Below are 25,304 nucleotides of genomic sequence, written 5' to 3' on the forward strand. Positions count from 1 at the left end.
TGCTAACTGTAACCAGTAGCCTAGATCCAAAATTTCCCTTTCCAAACCACATAGCAGACCCCAATAAGTGAGAGAAGTGGGGAAACAGACCTAAGCTACAATGTTGTTCTGTGAGTGGGATCAATATAAAAAGATGTGCAGTATTGTGAAATTGTCTGGGCATCTGAAAAATATTGTTTTCTAGACTTGAAGTTGTGGGAGATTACATAAAATGCATACTACCTCATGGCATTTTTGCTTGCTCTTACTAAATATTAGTATTATTATTTGCTTATCCACACTACAGATTGAGTGTGTCCATTATTCCAGTGTGGCTTGTGGAAAGTTCTTTCTAACTGAGTTGTAGACAGTTGATGCTTTTCTATAATTATATTTATAAAAGGTCATAAACAGTCTCGTCTCTGCTTGGAACTGCCTTGAATATCTTCTAGAAATTTGGTATAGCAATAGTCATTTAACCATAAAGACTTTTCTTGACCTGTAATATTAGCTAAGATTTTAATTGGATAGTTTGCTGCATGATAACATAAAATAAATATATTTCATTAATTTTGGTGTTGACAGTGTTTGAATATTTGAACACAATTGCCACTGAAAGTCACTTACATTCAGCACTCAAGAGTTACTATTCTTTCTCTCTGGTGAGGAAAATTCTGCTGGCCTTTATATTAGAAGAGAATGACATGATTGCCTTCCCATCGCAGAAGGGTACTTAACTTGCTTTTCCATTAGTGTGAGTGGATTCACATCGATCCATTTGCACTCTCCTGCTTTGTCTCCCTTGTGATTGAGCGTACCATTTCTGAAATGTTGACCAAGGTAAAGGAGTAGTATAGATGGCTGAGCACTGCCATGTTCTATGCTGGAAGGCGGTTAGGCTTTGGTATTATCTGGTTATTTGAATGGATCTCTTAACCAGCCAGTCCTCTGTTTTCTCCTCTGAACTGAGTAACTGAGAATAGGTTATTCTATGTTCATAGAGAACTTTTTGATGACAGTGTATGACCATATTTTTGTCTCTTCCCTTCAAAAAATGTTATTAAGAAAATCTTCATCTGTAAAGATGATAAAATGATATAATACAATGGTCAATTTATACTCCTCACCTAGATTCAAAAACTATCAATATTTTTCCACATTCACTTTATTTTTATGAGCCATTTGAAAGTAATTTGCAGACATTGTGACACTTTCAGAAATTCAGCCTGAAAGTTCTAAGAATGTGGGTGTTGTTCAACATAACTATAATACACAACTTTAAAAAGTAATTACCTAAAAGTTCCTTTTATCCAAGTCATATTCAAATATCTCCATTTGACTCAAAATTAGATTTTATAGTTCTCTTTCCCCTATCTGCACTAAAGATCTCATTATGTGCCTCACATTACATATAATTATTACTCAAGACAGCTTATAGTGTCATAAATTGCATGAGCTTTAACATGACAGTAGTTTTTCCTTTAGGACCAGCTAATTAAGAAAATGCATAGTTGCAAAATTAAGTTCGTGAATAAGAATCCCTAGTACATGGTAGTTGTTTAACATTTCCTTGCTACATATGTGAATTTAGTAATGTCTTTAGTCAACACTGCATTTCCCTAAGCACAATTGCAACTGAATATATTTGTAAAACAATAAGACATTACTGCGTGAGAAGCATTTTAAAGTCAGTCTATAGGCAATGGCACCCCACTCCAGTACTCTCGCCTGGAAAATCCCATGGACTGAGGAGCCTGGTAGGCTGCAGTCCATGGGGTCGCGAGGAGTCAGACATGACTGAGTGACTTCACTTTCACTTTTCACTTTTATGCATTGGAGAAGGAAATGGCAACCCACTCCAGTGTTCTTGCCTGGAGAATCCCAGGGATGGGGTCGCACAGAGTCGGACATGACTGAAGTGACTTAGCAGTATAGCCTAATAAAAGCTAATATGATTTAATCATTTGTTTTGCACCTGGTATGATGCCAAGCACTGAGTACCATTATCTCATTTAATCTTCACAGTAAGCCCATGGGGTACCATTTTATAGATGTAGAGACTGGGCAAATTAAATATCTTGCTGAAGATTTCAGAGTTGATAAGAGAAATAATCACTATATAAATGATCTTGAGGGCTGATCACATATGATGCATGCATGCATGCCAATTTGCTTCAGTCCTGTCCAACTCTTTGGGACCCTATGGACCATAGCATGTCAGGCTCCTCTTTCCATGGGATTTCCCAGGCAAGAATACTGGAGTAGGTTACCATTTCCTCCTCCAGGGGATCTTCCCAACCCAGGGATCAAAAATACTGGAGTGGGTTGCCATTTCCTCTGTCAGGAGATCTTCCCAATCCAGGGATTGAACCCTGGTCTCTTATGTCTCCTACAGTAGCAGGGGAGTTCTTTATCACTAGCACCACCTGGAAAACCAGTGGTTTACAAGTCAATGCTGGCTGTATGAGGGGGTGCCATCTGGCCTCTTGCAGTTTTTTCTCAGCCCCCTTAGCAGACAGGTTGCTGTCTGTGGGTCCATGCAAACCTCCCAGCAGAAGCACTCTCAAGCATTCTGCTTAATTACTGCTGTCTCCTTTAGGGAACTTTTAACTCTGTAAGGAAGCCCTTTGAAATATGAAGGATCAGTACACAGTTTTTTGTTCAGAGACAGCTTTGAGCAAGGTCATGTCTGTTTCCTGAATGGACAGGGTTAGGATCAGAAAACTGGAGGGTTTCCCAGCTCGAAGAGAGCCAAGTTTTCACTGTGTCATTTCATTATTCTCTTTGAAGTAAATTCCCAGAAAATCAGACACACCCATATCCAATGTTAAGTACAAAACATTTCCTAAAGCCAACTGGGCATGATTCAGGAGTTTGCTACCATTGTGGAATGTCCCTACTTTTGTTCCCTTCTATTAATGGAGATAATCGCATATTTCCTGTGACTTCAGGGAGTGAAGTTTAATTCAGCACAGGCATTGTAGTGCAAAGGACCCTGAATTGTGAAGAGGAGAAATCAGAAAAAGTAAAAGGTCAACATTACCTAACATCTGGTCCCATCATAACGGCAGAGTTTAGTCTGCTTTTTCAACCTGCCAGTATAGACTGTTTCTTGTATTTATGGCTTCGTTTCCCATGAAGTGAACGTTTTATTATTGATTCTATAAATCAGTGGTATGCTAATATAAAATCCATGTAGTCAAACTCTTACAGAAAAAATTTTCCTAAAAATGTGAGTAGATGTTTTGAAAAAAATAGCTCCCAGAAAAATATCTGGCCTGCATTTGCTCTCTTTTGTGGATTTAACTTTAAATCTGCTAACATATTTTTTAAGTAAACTATATTAAATGTCAATAAAAAGTCAACATTAATCATAAGAGTGATCACTCCTCTGTGTGAGAAAAATGATTCTTATGGATATAAAAATCTCTGTATGAGTTGCTTTATAAACAACTTATGGAGAGGAAATCAAACAAGGTTTCACAAAAAATGAAATGTGGAATCAGTCCCATGACTTTGTAGTCACCCAGTTTGTAAATGCTCTGAATGCCTTCATTTGGAGACCTCAGTAAATACTAAGAAGGGGAAGCAATTTCCTATCCTGTCTAGTCAGGGTGTCATTACTGCTGTAGAGTCTCTGAGCTAATGAGTTCATAGGAAAACACAACCCACCACAACTTGAAATAGTCCTTTTGCTCTCCTGTCTCCTCTTTATCTTATGACTTAAATTGTTGTGTAACCTACTGAAAATCTGAGAATATTAGCTCTCGGTTACCACTTATTCAACCTTAACCTTTCCTCTCACAAATGCCAAGAAGTCCTAGTAGGTCTAATCAGCGTATTTTATTTTGCCCTTTTCCATAAGTTATTTGATGGTGTTGATTTGCTGCTAAAGGAAGTTAAAAAAAAAAAAAAATCCACCAGCCTTTGAATGTATCTCAGTCCCTTAGGGAAAATAACATTTTGTATCACTTCTTGTTGGGCTGTTTTCAATAGTTATGTTCCCATTTTGGAAGTCATTTAGGAAAGTTTACTTGTACCATTCCCATGTCTTTCATTTATTAAAATCCAAAATAAATACCAGTTATTAATGTCCAAATACTTATTACCCTTGGCATGAAGCCTTCTTTCATGCTACTGAACAGTCATTTCTGTCCCTACGGATCATGATATAAGTCCTATGTGAAAACATTCAGTTGGCTTCCAAGTAACCACACTCATTTTGCTCCAACTTCATTGACTTTTCCTTTTCAGCCTTCTTAACTGACTCCTCTTTCTCTGTCCTCTAAACGTTAAGAGTGAGTGAGCACTCAATTCTGTATCTCCTCTTCTCTAGGGACAGCCACTCCTTGGGAAAGCTCCTCATTCTTCTATGTCATTTCATCTCTTAATGATGATGACTCTCAAAGTTTTATCTCATTTGGAGCTATGAGCTCTATAGTAATATACATAACTTCTCATTCAACATCTTAGCTGTCTGTAAGATTTTACAAATTGATTACGACCAAAAGAAAACTCTTGATATTTTCTCCAGAATTTTCTTTCTCTAGACTTCTCATTTTGATAAAATGCATGACCATTCAGGGATTCCCAGGAGGCACAGTGGTAAAGTCTGCCTGCCAGTGCATAAGACACAGGGGATCCAGGTTTGATCCCTGAGTTGGGACCATCCCCTGGAAGAGGAAATGGCAACCCGCTCCTGTATGCTTGCCTGGAGAATCCCATGGACAGAGGAGCTTGGCAGGCTATAGTACATGGGAGTCACAAGGAGTTGGACACAACTGAGTGTCTGAGCACATATACATACTACCATTTAACCAAGTGGTCAAGCCAAATTATATAGGCATTCTTGATTTCTCTGTTTCCTTTGGTTTCCATATGCAGTACAAACCTTGTCATCTCTACTTCCAAATTTTATCTGGAAGCTGTCCCCTGTCTCCACTGATCTGACTTTCACCCAGGTTCCATTGCCTCTTCCCATAGACTACTGAAATAGCCCAGTGGCTGGTTTCTAGGCCCCACTCTTTGCCCTCATCACTCTATACTTTGTACAACAGAGTGATTTAAAAAATTAATGTACGTACGATGATGTAACTTTCCTGCTCAAAACTCTAAAATAGCTTCCCATTAGCAACCAAGGAAAATATAACCTCCTGACTGTAGCCTACAAAGCCTTGCATGATCCCCTCCCCTCATCTCCTCCTGCTTTCCCCTCACCCACTCTGTACTACCTGCTTCTCTTCAAACACACCAAAGTTGCCCCTGTCTTATGCACATACACTCACTACTCTCTCTCCTCTGATCTCCATATGGTTCCTCCTTCATGTCATCCAGGACCACATTGAAATACCATCTCTGAGAAGTTGTTCCCGCTCCCTCCCCGTGTGAAACTGTCTCTCCAGGTGATCGCAAACTCCGCAAGCTGCTTTAGTTTTCTTCATGCCATTACTATGGCCTGGAAATATTATTTATTTTAATAAGTTATCCATTGCTTGCCTTCTTCACTAGAATGGGAGCTTAATGAAGGCAGTGACTTTGCCTTAGACAACGACTCTGTGACTCCCACACCAGGAATGGTGCCTGACATAATATTCACTTAATAGCATCTGTTTAATAAATGAGTAACTGTTCAGGAGTCTGGGTAAATAAAATCATTTAACACATCATACGACTTGTTTTGTTGCCCTTGAGGAATCCCTATTTTTTGTTTGTTGATTAGTTTTTATATCAGTGGTTTATTAACTTTAAAAAAGGGCATACCTATACTCTTGCAGAGAGAAAAATATCTGGGTAGATGTGATTTTAAAAAGATTATTGCTGAACAATTGGATTTATATCATCACTTATTTACTGGAAGGTTTTTAATTTTTTTTTTTTTTTGGTCCAAATCTTCAAAGGATTATGGCAATAAACCTTCAACTTCAATGTTTATAATGATCAGCTAGGGGAGCCAGCTGGTAAATCTGGTATTTGGTTCTAAATCCTGACTTAAAAAAACAAAAACAAACCCTTGGTGACCTTGATGTAGCTGCTCCTTGAACTACTTTGAGAAATACTGAGCTTTGAAGTTTGTCATTTCTTTCACAAGTTTGAGAAAACTAGATACATACCTATCTGAGTTATCTTTAACAGAGAACCAGATTTTGACACTTAGGTGCCTGCTACTGGGTTCCCAGAGACCACAGCTAAACGTCATGTGGGGTATCTTGTCAACCAAGAGGAAGCCCCAGAGATGAGTAAATTAAAACTGAAAGCTTCTTGACACTCTGTTGTCAAGACCAAGTGAAAAGCGTAGGCAGGAAAGCAGAGATGTAGCCAAGGAAGCCAGAACACCAGGGAGACAGAAGGGAGGTCACAAACAGTCGGAATACAACTGTGCAACTGATCAGCGGCAGCAGAGGAAGCTTAGGATGGGAGCAGAGATATTCCTGAATTGAAAGGAGTTCTTCAGAAACTGCCTGAGTCAGCTCCCTTAAGCTTATAGCTACAGTACACGGACAGGTTAAACCTGCCCCGGTGGCGACAATGGGATCCTTAGAATTTTGCACCTTCCTATTAGTGCATAAGAAATAAGCTGTAAGGATATGTAATAGAGACCCTTCTCATGGTCAACAAGCCCACCCCCCACTCTTGATTCCCAGGTCACACAGAGTGAGAATTAGACCAAGAGTTTTGGCCAAGTAGACAGAGTCATGGATATTTATAGTATGCACACATACTGTGATGTGATAGGCAAACTGGGAGTCAGGTGGGGATAGAGGCAGGGGATTTTTTTTTTCAACTTGGCATATATTCTGCAATTTCAGCTCTTGAGATCATGTCATCTCATTGTTATTAGTAACACTTATCCTCATTTTCCAATTCCGTAAGTTTAGATGGAACAATTTAATTACTTCTAATTTTTGCTTTCATATTATGGCAAGTCATTTCCTGATTATCTGTTTGTGGTCTTTTGTAGTGTAATGGTAATTTTAATAAAAGCTCTTGCTGACATTCTTTGAAAGCTTGCGGAGGAGGAAACTGAGGCTCAGGAACTTGAGTGATTTTCCCAGGGTTGTATAGCCATTAAATATCAGAACCGGGATTCAAAACTAGGTCTGTCTGATCGAAGTCTGTGCCTTGGATGGGCTGCCTGGACAAAGCCTGGCTTCCCCCTCTCTGCTGACCATCCAGTGTACCCTTCACTACCAGCTGGGGGTGCCAGAAGCCCATTCCCCACCTCCACTCCCCACCCCCAGAAGTTGCATCTAGTCACCAAACTGCTAAATTCTAGGAGTGAGGAGAACTGAAACTGCCCCTTGTCCTGAAGGTGAGTGAATATTCTGGTCTACCTGGTAATGTGAGCATCAGGCTGAGGCCTTGCATCTGCCCCACGTGTTCGGCCAGTCTGTCTGCCTGGACATTTGAATGCTTCTTTATTCCTTATCATTCACACTCTGAAAACTGAGCCTAGCCCAGAGCTCTAGCTATTGCACTTTGGTTACCTAGCACTTTTGCCCAGTTCTTGATAGTGATTTTCCCTGGTAAGAGTCGCTGATTCCAATATCATGCCAATGACTCCATGATGACTTTCCTTATCTATGCCTTGGACATCTACTGTTTGCCAATCATTAGCCCGTCTAGAAACCTTGACCCTATCTGTATCCTACTCTATCAAGATATGACATTATTTCACTGTGCACAGGATTCTCTACATTTTCTGGAATACTGTGATTTGTGTTAGGGACACCCATGCCTTTAAGTCTGATTTGTGGACAAGAACTGGTCAAAGATGGGATCTTGGTTACTGTTTACAGCTAGTTTGCTTCAGAAAATAGGTCAGTCTCACTCCTTGCAGTGACTGAGGCCAACAAAGTGGAACATGAAATGATTTTACAGTCAAGGTGAAGGTGAGTTCGGGTTTCTGAATAAGATACACTTCAAATAGTGTTTATGCTATCTAGATGTCATCCTCAGGAAACTGAGCTTGGAAGAAATCTGCTTCCTTCCATTGCCTGGCTAAATAGATAGGACACAAAAGGAAATCCTGATATAGAACGATGCCTCTGTGTGTGTGTGTGTGTGTGTGTGTGTGTGTGTGTGTGTGTGTGTGTGTGTGTTTGTATTAGTCGCTCAGTCGTGGCCGACTCTGCGACCCCACGGACCGTAGCCCGCCAGGCTTCTCTGTCCATGGAATTCTCCAGACAAGAATACTGGAGTGGATTGTCATTCCTTTCTCCAGAGGAACTTCCCAACCCAGGGATCAAACCCTGGTCCTCTGCCTCGTAGGAAGATTCTTTACCGTTTGTACTAAAGGGAAGTCAATGCAGAGAAACACAGAATCCTGAATGGAAAGCAGAACAAGACTTTTCCGTTTTTTCATCCCCTCCCCCCTTCATCCTTTAGCAGAGTTTATTGCAGTGATCCATTGAATTGTCAGCCTTCCATGTGTTAGGAACCTGGGAGGGCATCAGGTCTCTTCTGCACTATTGTATCCCCCGCTGGATATAAAGCATATGCTCTGTCATTGTCAGTTACCAGAGACAACACATCAGTGAATGTTTAAAGGAACAAAATACCCACAAATTAGTAAATAAACTGAACTGAAAGAAAGATAGGTCCTGACTCAGTTCTCAAATAGTGGATGTGGTGCCCTTAAGTCTTGTGAAAACCATCTACACAATCATTATGAGCCAAGATGATAATGATAAGCATTAGAACTTTGCTCTTCATACTCACACTGCACTTTTCAAATGACAACTGTAAAATTTCTTGCTAAGCCCAGAAATAGTTATATTTGAGGTCTATGCCAAAAGAATGGTTGCATTTAATACATGACTTGCTAAAAGCCATCTAAAGACTCCCTTTCTATTTTTCCCCCTCACTCTTCTCTCTCCCCTTGGAAGGGAAGACCAGGCACCATAGTGCAAAATTCTCCTATAGCATCAGTCCTGGAATTACCTGGCTCTGGCGCATTTGTACATAGCAGTTCTAATGTAACAGCCAGAATTTTCCCCCTCCTGTTTATTTCTCTGAAGCTGTAATAAGCAATCCTGTGTGACATTGCCTGTGGAGCGGTTGCCAGGCAGCAGAAAGAGATCTGCAGCAGGAGGCGGGAGAGCTGGGGGAGCAGGAGAAGGGAAGGCAAGAGAGGAGGAGGGGATGTGGGCTGAGCTGGTGCGGGCTGGGCTCTGAATTTGCTGAGCCAGAGTTCCATCCCCTTGTCATCTTTCATGTTCCAGGCACATAATGAGCCAATAAGCTAAACCTTAGAGGGAAAATAAAGATGGAAAAGAAATAGTTGAATGTTGTCATTAAACAGGGTGTCAGAACTGTTTCTTATTTGATGAAGAAAAGGTTTCAGAAGATTTTTGCTTATTTCTGCTGAACTTTGCTTCTTGGTAAATGCGGCTCTACAAATATCATGACAGGGCTGGCTTCTCAGTGGTCCAGCTTTGCTCTAAAGCAACAAACAACTAGCATGTAATGTCTTCCGACACTGCGTATGGGGAACATACACATTATAACTTGGAAGGCTTCAACGTCTCTTGTGGTGGGGAAAAGTAAAACACAGAGAAAGGTGCTCAGCCTTTTATGGAATATGAAGTTCGGGGAAGCTTCTTCCTGCCTAAGAGCCAGGAGGTCATTCAAGGTGTCTCCAGAGGCTGGCCGTCTCCCTGTGAGCCTTTCTGTAGTTTGTAAAACTGGGAGCTGCATCTTTTGGCTTCATCAGAATCTTGCTCTAATGAGACTAAAACGATTGGACTGGGATCCGAGCAGAGGGGTGGGGGCAGATGGCACACACAGGTCCCCTCATGCTGGCCTGGATGTCCCCCAGCACAATGTGTCTTGTCTTTTGCCAGCCTTCCAAGCTGTCTAAGACGAGCTGGACACTCTCCAGTGGTAACAGACAATGATTTTTATTTAGATGTTTGATTATTCTTGTTAATCAAATAGAACCAGAACAGAAGGTTTGTTCAAAACAAACAATGTATTTACAGATAGCTTTGTTTGGTGGATGTAGATTTTAAGCCTCTGATTTTAAGCTAGTCATCCTTCTCAGAAGATGCACACCCACCATCTGGAAGGAAAACAAAAAAAATGTTAAAATGGCAAGATGATCGGAATGAATTTGGATTCACGTAATGATGACCAAGTTTCTTTTTTGCTTTATCAATGGGACCTGGGGGTGGGAGTGGAAAGTAAACTGAGGATGAGCAGCTCTGAAGATTGTGAGGAAAAACAGCTGGGGTGCCTCCCTGGTCCCACACTGCCCACTCAGGCTTATTTTTCCTGTTCAATGGCCTGGCCTTTTCATCCCAACTAAGGTCATCACCCCCTCAATGGACATGAGTTTGAGCAAACTCTGGGAGATGGTGAAGGACAGGGAATTCTGGCATGCTGCAGTCCATGGGGTCACAAAATTTAGGGCACAACTCAGCGACTGAACAACAACAAGGTCACGAATAAATCAATCAAGGGTAATCAGTGATTTTTCTGCACATTCTAGTAGGATGATAATGTATCAGAAGAAAAATACTCTTTAGCCACAAGCCACACAAAGCGATAAGAAGGAAATTCAGTTATGGAACAAATAAGAGAGATGAAACGACTGAAAATAAACAAACCAAATCCGCCAGAGAACCAGAGCTGGATGCGGGGACAAGCTCTCTCTGCTGTATCCCAGAAGGCCAACACTTTTTCCTAAGGAACTACAAAATATTTACAGACGTCTGACAGTTCTCTCGGCAGCACAGTTGGAGCATGGCCACTCGAGCTCGCTGGAATGTCCTGTGATTGAGGTTTTGTCTATACTGCTCAGCAGAAGAGACTAATCAGGGAAGCTGCTGGTTCGCCCGACCACTTGGGTTAACGACAGTCTCCACAGAGCCTCCTTGGAAACTGAAGATGAAACATCACACTCTTTCATGTGAAATTGCATTTTTAATCAGAGTAAAAGGAGAAAATACTCTCTAGTCAGGCTTGCAGTTGTGCCACATTGGAAATTTCTATCAAACTATAATCATTCTTCATTTTTTCCTCTTTATATTAATAGTTTGTATCTCCTAAAGTCTGGTTTTTATTATATCAAAGTTATACATGCATTACAGAATATTAAGGAGACTTCTAGTCTCATTTGAGATTCCAAAGTTAACAGAAGTAGATGAGATAACCCCCATATTTTAATGAGAGAAGATAGACCACATATGTAGGACTTGCTAGAGGTGGTCAAAACCCAATACTGTGGCTTTTGCACCATCATCTACCTCCTTCCCAGATATAGGAGCTTTTTCGCATAACTAGAGATCTTTTTTATAATAGAGTTGACTGTAACGTGAATGTCTAGCATTGCTCTTTCGTTTCCTCATTCTTCTCCATCTCAAACCATGCAGGAGGGTTCCATGAGACTTATGCCACCATGGGAATGGAGCATTATAATGGAATCCTTGATGGAAACTGACTGGTGTCTCTGGGAGTTTAGGAAGTCATGTGTTTAGAGAGCAGCAACTTTTGGCATTGTATTTTTCCAAAGCAAAACAAAGGCCTCATCCTGAACCATGAAGGAAGAAATACAAGAGGGTGGAAAAGACAAATTACTAGCCCTAAGACAAGGGTTCTAGTCCAATTAAAATTTCAAGTGAAATACATTTGATGGGTTTAACTCTATTGGAATAGATTAACTAGATTCTATTTTCTACATGCCAATAATGCTTAAGAAAGAAAGTGAAGTCGCTTAGTCATGTCCAACTCTTTGCGACCCCATGAACTATAGCCTACCCGGCTCCTCCGTTCATGGGATTTTCCAGGCAAGGGTACTGGAGTGGGTTGCCATTTCCTTCTCCAGGGGATCTTCCTGACCCAGGGATTGAACCCAGGTCTCCTGCATTGTGGGCAGACACTTTTAATGCTTGAGCCACTAGGGAAGTCCCGCCAATAATTCTAAGGGAAGAACTAAGGAATAGAAGAGGAGATAAAATGCACAGCCTCCTTATAAACACACCTGTGCACAGTACATATAATGTACACATAATAGTCAGCAGATCTTTCCTCATGTGGTTTAGATTGTCAAAAGGGGGTTAACACAAGTTACAAGGGGTTGTGTTTTTTTATTTGCAGTGCAAATAGGAAAGTACTTTACATCCAGAACCTTTCCAGTGCAGAAGCAACACATAATTTTCAGAGTAGGAAGGATAAAGAAAATGGAATCTGCATCTTCCTTTGAAGAATACAGTCCTAGCTGCCAAGAATAACAGAACAAACAGATTCCTGTAAGAGGATAAGCAGCTCTTCGATCCAGGGAGCTTTGTCATTTTTCAACTCTAACACATTTTTCATAGTTTGCCACAGTGATCTTCAAGTGGATAAATGGGTATGGTCAGAAGCAAGTTAATTCCAATCTAGTCCCTTTTTTAAGGATAACAGATATCCTCAAAGAGAAGTGGCAAAAGGCAATGGTAGATGACGGTAATAAAAGCAACCTGAAAATGAATGGATTCAGAAACCTATTAAAGTAAAGCATGGCTTTAAAAGATTTTTTAAATTATTCACATGTCACACTCCTGGAAAAACAATGGTTTCTCTCAGCTATTCCTTCTTAAATGTTTTGTTTTTGTTTCCAGAAATAACAGGTTTAATTAAATGTGCAAGATACACTCAAGTGATCCAGACTAATGCACGCAGGGTTTCAAAGTCTCTTAGAAGATTTTAGGAAGGATTTTGACTTGCCAGGCTCAGATACTAATGGAGAAAGCTGGTCTTCAGGGAAAGAGCATGAGCACTGTGTATGGCTCTGTTACTACTGTCAAAGTCAGTTATTACATTATTGGGAAAGAATGGTTTCAAAAGTAGCTAACATTAAGTAAACTGGAAAGGAAATTAACTTTATTAAACTCTTTATATGTGCCAGGGTACTCTCACATGCATTATTTCAATTAAATTTTAAAATCACCCAAAGGAAATGGATATTATTGCCCCATTTTTAAGATTCATAAGCCAAGAATCTGTGAAAGCCAAAAATAGTAGGGTGTCCAAACCCAGGGCATCTGGTTGCACTTCCAATGCCCCTTCCATCACATTGACTTGTTCTCCATGCTAATGAAGATGCATGATCAGGAAATGCTGCCCCTGATCCGGAGGTCAAGGTGGTGATGCACTAAAAACATGCCACTCTTTTAATCCAGAACAATACTATCCTTGAACAGCCCTGTTAGAACACATTTATCTGTTAAGGATTATAAACCAACGTCAAGCATTCAACAGGATTCAACAGGAGCAGTCACAAAATGTAGACGAGTATGATTTACTGTACTTGAATACACATGCTAGTTTCAGGAACACATAATGTGACCTTAAGAATTAATTTTGCATGAGAGGGGAAAAGAGAGAAAGGTTGAGTGAGAGAGAGTTGCAAATCAATCAAGTCCACTGGTGCTACCTCAAAATATTGCTGTGTATCTGTGATTAGGCATTTGAAAGCAGGCTAAATAAAAGTCTTAAGCTTTAAAAGGAATAAATGCATTGTACATTTCACAACTAGTACTGTCTTCCTATGAGCCACAAAGATAATGAAAGCAGGTTAGTACATATTGTAGGTAGGTTGGGCCAGACTCCGTTTTATTGGTTATACAGAATAGCACCCTGGCATGTCACTTGGATGTTTAATACTGGACTTTGAGTCTGGAGACTTGGGCTTCAGTCCTTTTGTCACCATTAATGTAAGATTTTTTTTCAAGTGAATTAGTCATTCTTGGCTTTAGTTTCTTAGATGCTATATGAAAATGTGCTTTAACATATATTAGCATTTATGAGAGTTTAGTAAGTGCATTCCCAGTATGTGTTGTTAAATGAATTTGTAAAATAAAGAGTTGGTTTGATTTTTTTTTCTAAGGAACCATAATGATCTAACTTTTTATTAACTGCGATTTATTGAACATGTCCAACAACTAGGCTCTTCCAGAAGACTTTATGCCAAAGTAAATAAAAGGGTAAGTGAGTTCTCCTCAGAGTTCTCTGCCAAAGACACATAGCATGTCAGACTTTTCCAATGAAACAAATGTGACCTGAAATAGGATATAAAATGTGAAGAGAAAGGAGTATAGATTTACAAATAAGCTAAAGCATCTACATACTTCTTCCAGTTAATAACATGTCATGGTATAGAAAGGCTGCTGGGTCAGGAGTGAGCAGGTAAATGTGATTTATTACTGGTTCCAGCATTAAATAGCTCCAAGCCTTTGGTTGTCATTTATTTTCTCTGGTTCTTGGTTTCCTCAGCTATAAAATGAACTGTAGCATTGTACTGAAGAGGTAAAATGAGAGGTGGGCCAAAACATCAGACAGTCAGGAAGAAGCAGACATTTAAGGAAAATACACATTCTGAGTGGTAAAGCACCATATTCAGCCAAACAGAAAGATTGACACCCATGTAATTACATTGAGGTAGCAAGTAAAAGGAAAATGTCCAATAATTTTATGTTTGTCTATAAAGTAAGGATTAAATAGTGTGGAAAAAAAAATCAGAGATCTTTGAAATTACTCCAAGTAGTCTTCTTAGCCTAAGTTTACTTATACAAAAATAACAGGGATTCAGAATAACTACACTGCAAGGAACTGGGTGAAAAGAAAACAGGACAAGATGGCAAATACAAATTTAAATATTATTCAACTGCTATGAAAAGGTGAAGGTATGAATACACAGATATCGAAAGATGAGTTTTAATATACTATTACATTAAAAACATAGAATAATACATAGTCAGATAGGCTTATATATATTTTTATATATATATGGAAATGTATTAACACAATTCTAGAAACTGGTTCTCACTGGGAAAGCTATTAGGATTGGATATTTGGGTGAGGGAAGTGATGCGAAAAGGATTTGTATATTTATTGTATATGCTTTGCATTGTGTACCTAGTGAGAACATACGCATGCATTACTTTGTACCATTATTATTATTTTTTTTTTTTGGACACACACAAAAAGAAAAAAACAGCACAAGCTATAGGTCAGGTATCACTGGGATTTATCCTAACTGTGTTCCTTGTTAGTGCTGTATATTTGAATAAGTTAATTAGTTTATCTCACTAAAGTTTCCTTATCTACAGAACAGAGATGAAAATAGCCACTTTACAGTGTTGCTGTAAGGATTAAAGATAATGTATGTAAAGCACCTGAAACATATTTGAAATTTAATAAATTGTAATCATTATATGAAGATAGGTGAGATAATCTTGGTTTTATTTTATGGATCAATGAAGTGAATTCTTATTAGAATACTTTATTGCCTGATACAAACTCCTCTCCTCCTTCCCATCTCCCCAATGAAAAAAGAAATCAGAGAACTGGAAAGAAGAGGGATAGAAGAGGCAATAACCGAGATGTTCCATTCTTCCTGCGGCTGGGAAGCCTTCTCTGGCAGCTCTGCAGGCTACATATCATGGAGGAAATGCAAAAGTTTAAGGGTCTTTACTCTTAAGAAACCTACAGGCAGCAAGTGAAAGAAGCACTGTAAACATGTGTAGACTGAGTCTAGGAAGCTTCCTAAAGGTAAATTTTAGCATCTTGTTACACAATTCTACATCTCCCCCTCATGACGTTTTCCTCCTCTTTTTCCCACTCTCCTTGGGAGATGAACTCAAAAGTAGAAAGGTTGTGGTTTGAGGCAGCTAGTCATCTAACCCGCAAGTCTCAGCTACACAATCAAGGTCAAATCATGTAAAATCCCTTTCAATCTTTGAGACGGTTCTGGCATGAAAAGCAAATAAAACACAACTGACATCAAAGTGAAGACTTGGGAGGTACCCAAACTCCTGAAAATTTTTGTAATGATGGTTCAGAAGAAAGATTGGTATTTTAGTGGAAGGAAGAAAAATGGTTGCAATGTCAAGGCCTGTAGTCAATGGAACAAATAGATACTTTTGTTGTGAGTTTTTAAAAACGTACAGATGAAAACAGGCTTCCCTGGTAGCTCAGCTGGTAAAGAATCTGCCTGCAATACAGGAGACCCAGGTTTGATTCCTGGGTCAGGAAGATCCACGGGAGAAGGGATAGGCTACACACTCCAGTATTCTTGGGCTTCCCTGGTGGCCCAGCTGGTGAAGAATCCGCCTGCAATGTGGGAGACCTGGGTCCAATCCCTGGGTTGGGAAGATCTCCTGGAGAAGGGGAAGGCTACCCACTTCAGTGGTCCTGAAGAATTCCGTAGACTGAATAGTCCATGGGGTCACAAAGAGTCAGACAGATGAAAATGGCTCAGAGCTCCTTTACTTAAGAAAGGAGATGACCCTGCTATATATATAATGATGAATGCTCTCTGAAACTCTATACCTCTCTTTTTAGGATTAGGGTCATAGACATACTTTGTCAAATTTCTTATTTGATTCCTATTTACTGAGGAGTCACCCCTAGCATCCCTAGTATATAAAGAAAAATATATTTCTTCTTGCAAGGAGGAGGGCTATGCAAGCAGAATATGGTCTGACTTTCAGCTTCACTTTCCCCTTTGGTCTGGCTTTTTTGTGCAGTGAACAACCTGTGCAACTGGGTACATCTACCCTATTCTCGTATATCCAAAGTACCGATCAACCTAGAACACATGCTGTGTTTTCCCATCTTCATATCTTTGTTCCTGTCATTTCCTTCCTCTGAGCTCAAAACTGGCCTTTGTTCTCAAGAGTACTATTAGAACTATGGTAAATGTTTCAAAAGCAGTTCTCCAAAAAATAAAATCCTATGAGTTAGGTATTATTGTCACTTCTTCCAGGTGAAGAGAAAAAAACAAACAATAACAAAATTTGAGAATCACTAAGTTATTTACCCAAGGTCACACAGATAGTAACAGGCCAAGATTGGAACCCAGGTTTCTATGGCTCAGAAACCCAATTTTTAACACTACTTTTTAGTCCCTTTCTAATGACAAGATGTGATTAACATTCAAGCATTTTAATGAAAATTCCAGCTGCATATTTGATTTGAGTAAAAGGAAGACTATTAAGAAATCATGTGAATTGCTCAAATAAAAGAAATTATTGGAAGTAATCATAGCACATAGACATTTTATAGATATTAAAATAAATTCCTACAGCCTACCTCAGTGATGGAAAGTGGTTACAATTTCAACCCATCTCCAGTTCAGAATTCAAATAATTCTTTCTGCCATCATCTGAGACACGCTGTTGAATCAACCTCCAATCTCTGAGTTAAGTATTTTCTGATAAAGATCACCATCCTCATGTTGGTTGACATAGAAATAAACCCTCCATATGAACTACTTCTTAACTCTAAGCCCAAGAAGGACAAGAGACCGTAAAATGAGCTACTTGAGTTGGAGAAAAATATACTCTACACTTTACTCTTCATCAAAACTCACTCTGACACTAAATTATTAAATAAACTGCTGGGAAATGAAGAAGCTCAGAAAAAAGGAAAAAAGAAAAAAACTAATTTCCAACTCAAGATCAAAGAAGCTCAGTCAGCCCGAAAACAGTTAGATTGTTAGGACAGTGCTTGAAAGCAATTCTCCATCTCGTCTGCTTTAGAAAGATTAGCAAATTAATACCATGGAAATATGAAGGAACAGAAGGTATAAAGCTATCCACAACAAACATAAAAAAGACATTTTTAAACACAAAATCAAAAGCTGAAAGAATCAAGGTAAGTGTAAGCAAAACTCTACCCTGAAATACTTTTCTCATATGCAATGGAAAATTTTAGAAAATAGAGGTTATCTTATCTTGTGGCAATAAAGAAAGTGAGGTGAGTTTTGTAGCAATTGCTAGTACTATTTGCCAGACATTTCTGGTTCTCCACCTTCTTGCACGCCCCTTAGGACTAAGTTTCCTCTCTTGATACTTGAGTGGAGGCATGTAACTAGATTGGGCCCATGAATTCTGCTCAGAAGATGCATTATATGGTGGCTTGATCATTTAAGTGACATTCACAGACCTTGCAAAGCTTTTGTTTTTCTTTAGTACAGAACTGACAATGTTTTCAGATTCATCACTCTCCCTGTGTAGTTACAATGAACAAGACCCCACTAATACCTAAGACAGTCATGCACAGTGGGCCAGAAATAAATTTTGTTATTTTAAGGAATTGGAATTTTGGTATTTGCTGCTGCAGTATAAACTATTCTATCCTAACTAATAAGACAAACATTAAATGAGAAACACAATGAAAACAGAAACTGAACAACTGATATCATTGTTAAAGTTAGCATTTACTAGAAATATGACATAAAACAAAAAAAATGACAGAGCATACTAAAATGCAAGACAAAAAGGTAAATATGGAAGGTGGAACCTGGAAACATAATCTGTGAAAAATAAGAATTACTGGTAAAGACAAAAACATGGGAAATAATCGAATAAAGTAATCTTTTCAGGTAGAAGAAATGGCTTTTTTGGGGAAAGAAAAAAGCTTTTCATATATCAGGAGAAATTATTAAACAAAAAAAACCAACAAAGTGACTTATGAAAATCCATTAACCAATCAGAAAAAAAGGTAAAACTCTGAGACTGGGCAAAAGTTTACCAATAAAACACAAGCAAATTTTAAACATCTAAAACAATCTATGTTTTCAAAAAGAGGAATGATTAAATAATGCTGTTTCTACCTTATGCAGTATTATATATCTGTTAAAATTACTGTTTTGAAGATTAAATAAAAACAGGGTAAAACTATATCATCTAATGTAAAATTTCAGAAGTGGAATCAATAGACTTATGTTTCTCTATAAACAAAAGTTTGTGTAAGTTTTGCATTTTAAATAGTCAGGAAAGTGAAATTTAAAAAAACACATCGTGTTCGGGCTTTGGAACTAGAGATTATTATCACAATATTTATTGTAACAATAAACTATAGTAAGCCTTTAAGTTAATGTACCAAGACTCAAGAGCATAAAGAAAGGTCACTTTATTTCTTGAAGACTTGATTTAAATGAGACAGGTATTATGCCTTACTAAGTAATATGATAAAGCCTAAAGTTTATTTTTTGGGGTTCCAAAATCACTGCAGATGGTGACTGCAGCCATGAAATTAAAAGACACTTGCTCTTTGGAAAAAAAGTTATGACCAACCTAGACAGCATATTAAAAATCAGAGACATTACTTTGCCAACAAAGGTCATCTAGTCAAAGCTTTTGTTTTTCCAGTAGCCATGTATGGATGTGAGAGTTGAACTATAAAGAAAGCTGAGCACTGAAGAATTGATGATTTTGAACTGTGGTGTTGGAGAAGACTCATGAGAGTCCCTTGGATTGCAAGGAGATCCAACCAGTCCATCCTAAAGGAGATCAGTCCTGGGTGTTCATTGGAAGGGCTGATGTTGAGGCTGAAACTCCAATACTTTGGCCACCTGATACGAAAAGCTGACTCATTTGAAAAGACCCTGATGCTGGGAAAGATTGAGCGGGAGGAGAAGGGGACAACAGAGGATGAGATGTTTGGATGGCATCACTGACTCAAAGGACATGAGTTTGAGTCAACTCCTGGTGACGGACAGGAAAGCCTGGTGTGCTGTAGTCCATGGGGTCGCAAAGAGTCAGACAGGACTGAGTGACTGAACTGAACTGAAAGTTTCATAAGGAATTATTTCTAGCTTTTCTTCCTGTAATAGACATATTCTATAACAATTTTTATTTATTGTGAATAAGAGAAATATGAATGTGTAAGAACTTAGTACAGTAAAATTAATCAATTTTAAGGAAAAATACTTAATTCTTATGAAAACTATTTAACCATTTTGCAGTTTCTGCTATCATTATATTTCTTCATTACAGGGTGGTCTAATTCCTTTTAAGACGGTTTTTAATTTGGAGTAGTGGTAGTGACACATTCCAACGATGTATTTGAGCTAATATGCTGAGAATGTTTCCGTTTGAAGACTAAACCTTGTTTTTGATGCAAGCTGAAACCCAGAAAGCCTCAGAAGCTAGAGGAAGACAGTAGTTGTTGGATTTTTAGATCCTGAGGTTATATACAATTTCTACATTTGCTTTAGGCTTTTAAGTAGAGTCACATCCTTAGGCACTTAAAATATATGCTACTGTCACTATTACTGATAATATCTGTAATGAGTCCTGAGCACACAAATCCAGTGCTAGCCGGCTACAAAGATAAATATGCTTTGGTCTAGTGGTCATAATAGATTACAAAGGCTGCTGCATATACCTCAAAATAAATCACTGACTTCAAAATCAAGGCTAAATGGCTTCTCTGGCTCAGGACATAACGTGATGCACATTCAACATAATTTTCTTTTATTGAAAAAAATTTATATTATGAATAAATACATTACATCATGGAAGGAAATGCACTAAAATTTAAATGTGGATATTACTGGGAAGCGACTTTTACTTTCTTCATTTGTTTTATCGATTTTCTGTAACAGCTATAAAAGTATGAGTTACTTTTGTGATAAAAATTAAAATTAAGCTACAAAAATGTTCAACATAAAAATGAAAAGAAGGTAATCAATGTCTTTTTTTTAAAGAATTTATTTTATGTAGTTTTTACTGAAATAAATATTGTATGTGTGTGTGTGTGTGTGTGTGTGTGTGTGTGTGTGTATGGTATAAGTTTCATTCCAGATTTTGGGACAAGACCTTCTAAATAAATCACTTTTAGACATAAAATACTTTGTTAATATTATCACTCCATCTTGCACACCCACTCCCCCTCCCCATCTTAGTCTAGCTGCAGAGTGTTTGGTATTTCATTATATTGCAAGAGGGCTGGTGAGCAAAACTACTTAGGTAGACTCCTTCACTAAGTTTTATGTAGTAAGGTTTCTTTCCTTCACAAATGCTGCATAGATAGGCTCTTGTTAGCTTTCTACCCCCTGCAATCATCTTCAAGGACTTAATATTGACTAGGCACTCTTCCCCTTGTGAATATGGAAGGTTTATTTCAGATCACATCTTGTCACTTTCAGTGATTTTAATGAATTATGAAAGTCTCATCTTGTAAGACTCCTCCACCCACACCTTCCCCCAGCTCCCTACACTTTGCATTTCCCATCGCCTCTAGGCCTGAAGTTTCATTCATTTAAAAACTATTCTTGGAAAGATCTCCCCTCCTCCAGCTGTTAATCTGTCATTAATGGACCATAAGTCATTCAGATATACTGCACTATTATGCAACCTCAACAGAGTGGAAAAAATCATTTGCTTTCCTGTCAATGTAAAAACTTTTATCTTCTTTGACAGTTTTATTCAGAAAACCTCAGCTTTATTTTAATTTGATTCTAATGATGGTTTTCAGAAAATGATTTTGAGTAAGTAAAAGTTTAGCAATGACAGCTGTCATGATTTCTGTGGTAGTTTCTTTCAAGGAGTATTTATTGAAAAGCTGCATTTCAGATACAGGGCATCATTTCTGGTACAGTGGATGGAAGTTAATTATTCAGAGCTGGTAATGTGGCAGTATTTACTCAGTGGGGAATTTAAATGAGGAAGGCCCATATTGTTTCACCTCCTCTCTTCCTAGCTAGAACTTCCTTGAGCAAAGCAGATTTACAGACATCCCCATAACTTTGAACTTAGAACAATTGTTGATTGTCCTTATAAGGTGAAATGACCTTCACATTCTCTATTCATAAAAATAATGAGCTGAAATTCATACAGGATGAAGTGGACTAATGAAATGGCTTTTTGGTCCATTTTTACTCTGAACTGCTGTGTTAAGACCAAGGGTGAAGGTATGTATAACAATCTGAGATTGCTTTATTTGCGAACTACATTAATGAAATTAGGCATAATTATGGCCCTCCCTACATTGTCAAACTCATTTTCATTTAATGGAGAAATATTAACCACATTTGACCTAACAAATCTGTAATGAATTTATGCTTGCTTAGTAGTGGTTAAAATACAAAGACCAAAATCTACATTCTGGAAAAAAATTTTATTAAGAAATATTTGCATCAACTTTTCACAAAGCAACATGAGGAGCCAAAGTCTACATTAGCCCAAATAATGAACTATCTAATGGCAGTTCATTTAGTTACTGATAATTATGCTTCTTGAGAAAGAGGGTAGTGATAGCTGAGGAAGCTAAAGGTATGGCATCCACACGTTTCCAGTCTTAAGAGAGCTATGTATGAGCAAGATGAGAAATCCATCATCCTACACCAGCTAAATTAATAGCATGTTAAATGATTTTAAGACTGCCTTGTGGTTTCAAAGGAACAGCTAACTAAGATCAGCTCAGGAATGAACATTTAATGTAAAAAACAAGGTGGACTTTTTCTTTCAAAGCTTATGTTGTTTCAGACTTGCCGTGATATAAAACAGATAACAAGTAAAATGCCAGAGAGGAATAGTTCTTTTGTTTGTTTTGCTTGTTTACCTGGATGGAGGCAGATGAACGATGGCTGTCGCGGGACTGCTGAAGAGGGAGTGTTGCAGAGAAATGTCTTTCAATATTACAGAGACTTGTTTCAAATTGTTAACTTGCAGCAATGTGTCATCTCTGGGGAAGTTGACATGTACCAATATAAGATGATGCTAAATATGAAGTTCTATATTTTGCAATTTTGTTATTAGGAATTAAGCAACAATGGAGAAAGTTCTTTCCTTTTCTTCCTTTTGTTTATTTATTTTTCCAGATTGCATCTTAATGCTAAATTCCTCAGCCTTTACTGAGGAAAAAATACATTAGTGAGAGGATTATGTTCCCTTTTCCACCTAATTATTTTAAACCGAAAAGTTCAAATCCAACAAGGAAGCTTTTCTAAATCTGAAAATGTTTCCCATCTGAAGATGTAAAGGCCCTAATAGTTTATAAGCTCTGCCTGCATAATTTAGGCAGGATGGTAAACACAGCTTTGAGAAATTTTAAGCCATGCTTTCTAGACAGCATTAGCTTTTATCCTCACTAGATGAGATCTTATAATATCAGACTGAATTGTTCCATTGTACTGAAACAAAAAACATACAGATTTAGCAAATGTTAAAAAGCACATTAACTTCACCATAGTTAAGAAAAGATTTAAAACATTCACTATTTAACAAAAAGTTATACACTGGACAACTGTCTCATTCTTGTAGATAAATATTTTGTTAATTAACACAAGTGGAAGTTTCCTTAGCAAAAATCTAATAAGTGGCAGGGTATGCCATCAGAGTAACCTAGGAAAGGGGTACTCTGATGTCAACTATAATTTGTTTGCTCTTTTGTTTAACTACGTCCATTTAATATCTTTTTGTCTGTTTAGCTTGAGCAAGGTCAGTTTATCATTACACCAAATGTCCTTCCCTCCTCTGTGGGAGAGATGGATTCTGCAGGATCAAATCTCTGGACCTCATTAGTGAGCATCAAATGGAATGAGAAGGAATAGGGCGAATCATTCCTTCTCATGCACAGGCATGGTGATGTTACCCAGCTGTGGTCCCTCTAGACATTACAACAGACACATCAGTTCCCAGCTGAGCATTTCCAGGGTCAGAGCCAGCAGACAGAAAAAAGAGAAATACTTGTTAACCATCCAGTCCTTCGGGACCAATTCCATATTTACATGCACAGCGATCGTTAGCAATCATATTGTTTTGATTCATTCTGGGGGTACTTTTTAAATGTTACTTAGAGGTCCTGAGAACCTGTTTAAATACTTACAGATTTTTCAGTTCCATTGTCCTCTGTGATTTTTCAGAATTTGTTTTCAATTAGTTTGGAGAGTGAAAATCTGGTTTGGAATTTATGCAATCTTGGAGACTACTCAGGTGTTCACTGCCAATGCATATATATATATTTTTAAGCCACAAAGCAAAAGGGCTTGTTGGAAGAAGCACCTTTAAATAAATATATTATTTTCAATGTGTAAATAGAGTTGCTTGGAATAATCTCTTTGAGGTAATGCAATGTTCTTTCTAGTCTTGATAATTCTCTGCTTTACCCTAGAGGACATTGTCTTTCTTTTTCACAGTTAGACTAACATGAAGAAACAAAATAAAAATCATTATAATTTATTAACAGGTACTGTATTTGCAGTACTTAATTTGATTTGAATAATAAATATATGACACTACTTTTTATCTTTGTTTTACAGATCAAGAAACTGAGTCACAAAGAAAGATTTGATGGCAGTCTGCCTGACTCCAAATCCTGGGCTTCCACTCCACAATGTTTGACTCTAAGACAATATCCTGCTAAATGACGGAACCCATCCGTCTCTTTCTCCCCAAGCTCTCTGCATGCCTGGTGATAAGTGGAGAACTTTTGCTTTCTTGCAGTTTGCTCTTTAAATGACTGACATAATCACATAGTGAGTAAAGACATGGCTCTTGAAGTTTGACTGAACCTGGGTTTCCAGTTCTTCTTACTGGCTGTGACCTTTGGTGAGTTACTTAATTTTTCTTAGCTTCAGTTTCTTGGTCTATAAAAAAAGGGGATTATAATTCTTGTCTCATAGGGTTGTTTTAAAGATTAGTAAGATAATACATGCAAGATATTTAGCACAGTGATAAGCCCTGAATAAATGGTAGCCTTTATGTAATACAATATAATTTTTAGACATTGGTGTCTCTTATGACTCCAGTCTCACCCTTTTTCTACTGTCAATGCATCTGCTAATCTGTCTCCTATATCCAATCTGGAACTTGCATTCAAAGCCTTTATCTTTCAAGGCCAAGAGCTCAACATGGCTAGAACACCCAAGGGACCAAGTTCTGGAAGTTGCCTAAGACTCCTCACTATCTTCAACCCCCACCCATGATCAAGTCATCCTATTGATTCTTATTTCCAATGCCCATTTATTTTATCACCACTGCTACAACCTTGGATCCCTTGCCGAACTTCTCTATTCTGCCTCATTGTTTCCTCTCAACTAGAATTCCTGCCTCAAATCTCACCTGGCTTCATTACTTTGTCCATTCTGCTATGAGAGAGATAGTAATTACAGATATCTTACACCTATCTATATAAATCTATTACCCCTTGTTATAATAGCTCCTCATTCTCCTGTCAGTTGCACACATTTTAGGGAACATGAAAATGTTCGCTGGACACTAAGAAGAAAATATTGTTTTTTTAATTTTTTTTTTATTTTATTCTGTCTAACAACTATTTTGTATATGTTTGGGCTTCCCTTGTGGCTCAGCTGGTAAAGAATCCACCTGCATTGCGTGTAGACCTGGTTTCAATCCCTGGGTTGGGAAGATCCCCTGGAGAAGGGAAAGGCTACCCATTCAAAGCATATATTTTATAATGTATGTAGTATAGTCATAAACTTGTACATATGAGTAATAGTTAATTTTATATGTCTCCTTTCCTAGGCCACTGCACTAAGATATTTGATCAAATATGTCTGGCTGTTACTGTGAATATTTTTTTTAGATAAAACT

General features: G+C 38.1%; 1 long non-coding RNA gene across 1 annotated transcript in view; it reads left to right on the top strand.

Annotated features, from left to right (window-relative positions):
- Positions 1–24,072, top strand: part of LOC133073329 (uncharacterized) — a 495,759-nt gene extending 471,687 nt beyond the window's left edge. The window contains exon 4 of the long non-coding RNA XR_009696950.1: positions 24,011–24,072. This is a non-coding gene — a long non-coding RNA (uncharacterized LOC133073329). The remainder of the gene's footprint in view (positions 1–24,010) is intronic.
- The last annotated feature ends 1,232 nt before the right edge of the window (positions 24,073–25,304 follow it).

This window comes from Dama dama, chromosome 19 (assembly GCF_033118175.1).
Source record: "Dama dama isolate Ldn47 chromosome 19, ASM3311817v1, whole genome shotgun sequence".
Taxonomy (NCBI): domain Eukaryota; kingdom Metazoa; phylum Chordata; class Mammalia; order Artiodactyla; family Cervidae; genus Dama; species Dama dama.